The sequence below is a fragment of the Camellia sinensis genome, chromosome 11 (assembly GCF_055761805.1).
Source record: "Camellia sinensis isolate YWXY chromosome 11, ASM5576180v1, whole genome shotgun sequence".
Lineage (NCBI taxonomy): Eukaryota > Viridiplantae > Streptophyta > Magnoliopsida > Ericales > Theaceae > Camellia > Camellia sinensis.
In genome coordinates this window covers 70,704,097-70,711,190 of record NC_138971.1, presented here as the reverse complement: position 1 = coordinate 70,711,190, position 7,094 = coordinate 70,704,097, and positions in this window count along the sequence as shown.

Here is a 7,094-nt window from a genome sequence, read left to right as displayed (position 1 = left end):
GAAGATTATGTTATGAGTTCCTGGACATGTATGATGTTCTTTTTGTATGAATGTGAGAATTATTATTAATATGAGTAAAAAGTTTTTGTTCTATGCCATTTATGCACAAGCTCATTGGACAATCTTTATATTTTTCTTTCGCTTTTGGCCCCTTATTATTAATCATGATTTGATTTTTGTCTGAGGGCCGTATGTAATCTCATGATTACTGGCTGGTTATGATTTTGGGTTTTATAGGATGTCTACACGAGGGAACATAGATGAGTTGAGAGTAGGAGTGCCAGTAAGGCACAACGGTTCCTTTAGCACCTGTCGTTGCAGCATCGGCTGTCGACAAGGAAGGTGCACGTGAGATTGTAAGAGCAGTGCATGAGGCTCTAACTCATAATGAGAGGGACAACGGGCATACCCTCAAACTCACTAAGGAGTTTCTTCACTCCAACCCATTGGAGTGTTTGGAAGAGGCAGAAGATTGGTTGAAACAAATTACCAAGACTCTTGATATACTCAAAGTCGAAGATGAAGGGTTGAGGGTCTCTTTGGTGACTTTCAATTGAAGGGAGATACGGGTTATTCGTAGAAGTATGCTAGGGGCACTGTAGGTACCACGTGGGTTGCTTTTACTGAGGCCTTCTTGGCCAAGTATTTTCCTCTTTCCGCTTGGGAAAGGTTGAGGGAACAGTTTGTAGAGTTGCACTAGGATGCTATTCATTTGGCACAATTTGAGATTAGGTTTTCTAGTTTGTCGAGATTTGCTCTAGAGTTAGTGGCAATAGAGGAGCGCTGTTATTATGAGTTTGAGAGACGGTTGTGCTATGATATCCAAGAGAAGGTAGTGGGATCTAGATGGAAGAATTACTATGCTCTAGTTGGGGCGGCAACCCTTGTAGAGACCATGGTTATACATGTTGGTCAAGATAAGGAGAAGGCCACTTTGGTAGCTCCTATGGTTCATAAGCACTCTAGGCTTGGTAAAACGTGGAGGCGAGCACATGTTCAATCTTAGACTCAGTCCTTGTATTCGTCAGGGGTTTTGGACTCATCTGTTGGGAGGCCTAGTGAGGTTCAGGTTTCAAACTAGTCTCAGAGTAAGGACTTTGCTGTTTGTTTTGATTGTGGTCATTTGGGCCATATTAGACGTTTATGCCCTTTGCTTGTGAATTCTTCGGGTGTTTCAGAACCTAGTTGGACTCAGTCTCTTCAGTCCAGTCAAGGATAGTAATGACATCAAATCCGAGCAGGCCAGGCTTCGAGAGCTTCGCGAGGGTCAACCCTTCAATCATCACAGTAGGATTACCCTTGAAAGGGGCGTTTGTATTAGAGGCCAATGATATAATATTTGAAATTTTATTGTTGGCCGGCGTACTGTTGGATGTTGAGACATCATGATTATGTGTTATATATATATATTGTTGTTGGTCTATCCTCATGTATTGGGGACACGTAGTGAATCTCGAAACTCTCTTTTATATATATAATGAGATTGATGATCCTAGTGTTGTTGTATACTTGATGTTAATTTATGAGATGGTTATGTGATGGCATGTGACCCTTGTTCTATTTAGAAGTTGTTTGTTAAGAACGGGAAATCTGAAGGATATTGTGATTGGTGTGGCGGTATAATAAGGACTGAGTTATAAGGCTATTGAATGTGTTGAGTCTAAGGGAATGTGAGACTTTAGAGGTTTGTGAAATTGGTGAAGGTTATGTGAGAATGTTTGAGGGAGTATGAGATTTGTATATCGGGGTAGTGAGAATAGTACTAGTGTGTGTTGTTTAGCGTTTTGGGTTTCGTTGGTTGGTTATGAGTCGGTATTTATATGTGGGTGAAATGGTTCGTGGTATTATCAGATATTGTGAGGAGTTTATGAGTGTGAGGAGAAATTTCATGGGTAGATACTAGAAGTATTTCTTGCAATGAAGAATGGTTTGTGTTCTCGAGTAATGAGTGTAGCATTGTTAAGGCTTGTCTTATATGACCAGGATCGTGTGATCGTCGTTGACCCTATCGGTCTTGTGTTTGAGATGTAAGAATGCATTTGCTATATAAGCCTATGAGTGGTGGCTTCTTTGGGAGCAATGGTGGTGTGATCTACTTTGAGGAGTCAAACAAGATCCTAGAAATGTGTGAAACGATGAGTGGAGCCCATTTCGAAGTAAACAACATGAGACAAAATGTAGATGTTTGAGTGTCAAGGGTAGAGTTTCTTGAGTGGTTAGTCATTTGGTTGATATCAGGGTTGGGTGACAAATAGTTGCTTTGGAATGGTTTGGTTTAGTTTGGTTTGGAGCTGATGGTTTGGATAAGTGGTATTTGAAGTTGATTGACACATAGTTATCGCGAGAATTGCTTCGGTTCGAGTAAATTAGATGGTACTTGAGGGCGTTGAACCTTGCTTCTGGGTGTAAGTTGGTGTAAATTTGTGGAATCCCTCGAGTTGAGATGACACGTTAGAATCTAGATTATTACAAGCGCATCTATGCTAAGGTGTATCGTTGATTATCTGTGTTGATGTACGTGATAGTTTGGAACTTTCAACTATTAGAAAGTCATATGTGCTGTATTGTCTCTTGTAGCACCATGATTGTTTTTATTCGTTGTATTATAGAAATGTAGTAAATATGTTGTGACATCACCAGTTGTGTGATGGAAGTTGTTGGGTGATGGTTGGGATTCATCGGGGGTTCATTGAGAAAATGAATTTGAAAATACTTGAAAAGAAAAGACAAAGCAATAAACTAGGGGCACTGATAAGTCAAGTGGTCCTATGCCTTCTACTCGCACTCGTGGTGGTCTCTGCAACCAAAGATGGCCTAACTTGTGCCTCGTCTTCGAGCCAAAGCAAGCACTCGCCAGAAAGGGCGTAGCTGAAGATAGGGGCAAGGGCCAGAAATTCTCTCATCCTCTAAGCAGTGACGTACCGAGTCAAGTGTGAACCACAAATGGGAAATGGAGCCGGGTATTCTACCTTTTCCTCCAGATAGGTTTGATCATGTCCAAACTGGCATCAAAACCAGAATAGAAAATAGAACACACAGTGCGTGAGGCCAATCAACTGTATACCCGGCTGTCGGGACATGCTATGGCTCATCTCCGCTACATTAAGCTAGGAACAACGCCAAGTGATGTCAGCCGCGGATCTGCCGCACATTCAGTCACACCACAATCCCTTTGATGGGAAGTCCACTAGCCGCTTGAGAAAAAAGTAGGCTCTGGCCGAATATACAGGACAAGGGTCACTACTTTCAGCTTATCCATCAACCACACCTGGGAAAGGATGAAAAATAAGAGAGAGATGGGCATTGAGGAAAAAGTGAGAAAAGGGCATCGAGTAGAAATAGAGAATGAGTGCCAAGTGATGTGAGTATCATAAATAAAAATGGTGGGAAACAATACCTAGAGAAACAGTGGACTCCCTGCAAACCGAGTGGTTTTTCGCCGATGAAAGGCATCTAAACCCATCACGATCTCGGCCAGTGCCAAACCAATCCAACTCTTACCCTCTTTTTGATGCTGGGTCACTTCGATCAACCCAATGCTAGCTCTGCCTTAACTAGGGGAAAGAAGGAAGTGTGCTAATACGCATAAACAAAGGGCATGTTTACGTTAACCTCGCTAAAGAAGGTCACCCATGTCTCCGATACTCGAAAAGCGATGAATCAAATCAGGAATATCTAACTCCCCATCGTGGGTCAGAGACCGAGCCTCCTGGAACGTGAGCCCACAAATTTATTCTAGAGCCCGTGCATGGCCAAAATGGGGATGAGCTATAATTTCCTCATCATTCCCGGACTCCATCAAAGCCTAGAACTCCTCGAGTGTAAGGCACATTCCTTATGCTCTGAAGCAAAAAACATGCGTAACTAGTTTTCAACATCGGACTGCGGCATGGAGGAATGGAAAACAGAGTGAAGTGCTGCTCAATGGAAAAAACGTGTTTATGCCGAAACCTCGAAAATTTACCTTTTCCCTGCTTTCTAAAGTGGGGATCCAATCCATGAGCCTCTCGGCAAGAAATATCTCAATTTTTAGAGGAAACAACAAGAAAAATGAAGTTCTGTCGAAGAAACAGCGAAGAAGAACCTTATATAAAGGATAAGGTTGTGTGAGTGGATGCCAGCTGTCAATTAGCTATCCACCCACAACACTTGGTCGGTCGTCCCTTCAGTGGCAGGCCGACCTCCTTTGCTGCCCAAGCACTTGGGCGACATTGTCTTGTTCTGGTCTTTTCACTTTGAAGTCTTGTTTTGAGTCCTTTTTGTTTTCAACATATGTAAATAGTTGTGTTTAGGTTGTTTTTATTTATTTTTTTCATTTATCGAGTTGTATTTTGCATTTTTAGTTTGTTGCCGGCTCAATATCCGGTTACGAACATCGTTCAAATACAAGCATTTTACACATTCAATTCCAATTTTATGCAAGTGTGGTGCCATGCTCAAGATGCAAAAACAAAACTCATTTTATAAAACTACAGGGTTTTACCCCAATCATAGTTTTTACAAAAGAGTACAAGAGTTTTCGAAATAAAGGTAATGGCCTATTCGAAGTTATACAAAGGCAAACTACCAAAATAAAAGAAAATAAGCAAAAAGTACAAAAATCTACGCTAGTCACATCTGTCAACTCGAGAGGCCTTCTTTATCCTTTTCCTTGGAGGGGGCTTAGGGGCACCGTCTCCATCAGCACCACTATCATTACAAGAATCAGACGTAGAGCCAGAATCACCCTCTCCACTCTCTGACTCAGAGAAACCCTCCTCACTCCCTAACCCTAAGCCAGCACCATCGTTCTCACTCTCAGATCTAGAGTGCCTTCTTGTCGTCTCCTTGATACCACTAGAATTAGCATCATCTCCACTTATAATTGGCTCTGAGGAGGAGGAGGAGGTCTCCTTTGTCTGGGACTCGCTGCTCCTACTCTAGGCACCTCGACTTCTGCCTGACCTCTACTATCGTCCCGACCGTGTGCTGGGGCTTGTCTGCCTCTCCTCACCATTGCCGAAGGAGATGCTGCTGATGCCACTGGTGCCGCTGGTGCATGTGAAGGTTGAAAACAAGGAACAGGAAATCAATACAGTACAAAGTCATTGTAGAGTAGTACAAAGTATCAAAACAATATAATGTAGAATTTTGTATGGGTATGAATTAGTGCAAGTCAGAATATAAGAGAAGGGAAAATACTTGGATGGCATGGAGAGTAAGCTGTGTCTCCCTCCACTGCACCATCTAAACTAGGGAGGCGACCAATCCGAGAAGGTCATCTACATACTCCAGAGGCATTTACAAATGAGTTTGAACATCAGTGTATAGAACTACGAGGCAAAGTATATACCTACTGCATGACAAGGTCCTTGACGTATCTATGCTCTCCCTCCGGTGGATCAACTAGAACTTGATAGGCCATCCTAGTCGGCTGCTAGCATGGGATCATGGTCGGAATCACTGGCAAACCGACTATGGGCATAGCAGGAGGGGCCCCACCGATATCAGCCTTAGTCGCGTGTGCAGCACCTCCAGCCATAGGGGCACCTGTAGTGTCTCCCGCATGAACACCAGGCAATGGCGGCATCAGATGAGTCCTAATAAAGGCTACGTAGTCTCCACTTTGTCTGTAGGAATCAGCGTCCTTCCCTATCTTGTACTGAATGCTAGCCTGAATTGGGAGGCTATTGGATGTCCTTATAGATGCTGGCAGCGAAGCAAGAATAATAGGGGCAGGTAGGCCGGTGTCTAACGCACAAACCGCTCGCCTAGATACCAAGCCTAATAGAAGGGGCCCACCAATAGGATTCAAAATTGAGAAGTAGCCTAGGACGTGGTGTATTAGTCCCGTATCCCAACAAGCATGATCGCCCAAGGCTGCTATGTAATCTGCAAATGAAGAATTCACAATTGCTAGTAATTGTTAGTGGAAAAGAGTGAGAAAGAGTGGATCAAAGCAGTATGGATGGAATGGAGTGGGTATGAGATTCAGATTACCTCTCGGGTTGTCACCATATCGAAATATCGGCGATAGTAGGCAAAAGTCATGTCATCATGGCTCCTAGGGCGGCATCTGCCATCGTACCATCGAGAGTAGTGTACGGCTGGTGCTATCTTGTCCACCGGTACTGGGACAAGGACAAGAAAGTACGCATAGGCCTAAAGCTGCAAAGATTAATTTGTGAGTCAACAATGTGTGAACAGAAATAAAGACAGAAAATGCAAAGTAGAAAGCACATGTGTGAATAGAAATAAAGATAGAAAGTGTAAAGCGGAAAGCGCATGTGTGAACATAAATAAAGATAGAAAATGCAAAGCATAAAGCATTTTGATAGCTGAAATGAAAATACAGTGTGTACCTCCCAGGCTCTCCAATAGACGCCAACCTTGTTCCCCTTCTTATGGGAACCAGAGCTCATGTATCTGTAGAGGGTGGCGAGACCAGCTCCACCCCAGTCATAGAATCTCACCCGAGGCAACATCACAAGGGCACTTAGCAGGTATAGGCCTACGGTGTTCCACTTGTTCGCAAACATGGTGGTACCGAGGAGGTAAATCAAGAAGCCCCTAGTGTACTGCTTGATCTCCGTCTGTGTCTCTGGCTGGTGCCCGTGGAAGTGATTGTGAAACCAGCTGTATCGGACCACAACTAGTCTGTCTAGCGGTGGGTGTGCTCCAAGAAGGTAGATCCAAGTTGCCTCCCACTGGCCCATGTCCATATCAAAGGGGATTAGATAATCCCCTACTCTCAACCCTGTAATCATAAAGAAGTTGTATGGAGTCATCGTCATCTCCTTGGTGGATGAGAAGTGGAAGGAGTTGATGGTGTCCAGTAGTCGCGACAGTCCATAGTAGAATAGGCCGAAGCCTGGCTCATCAACAAGATCTCGGACCCAAGTGGGAAGCTGGTGATACCAGTCCCTCACTATTACTGCCCCATATCCTCTCCAGGAGTGGACATTACCTTGTGTCGACAAAGAAAGAAAAAAGGCATCAATTGTGTTACAGAGTGAAAGACAGTAATGAAAGACAGTACTGAAATGACAAGAAAGTAAAGTGCATAAAAATAAAGTTCTTTCCTTCATAGCATCATGAGAAATATCGGAGGCTCG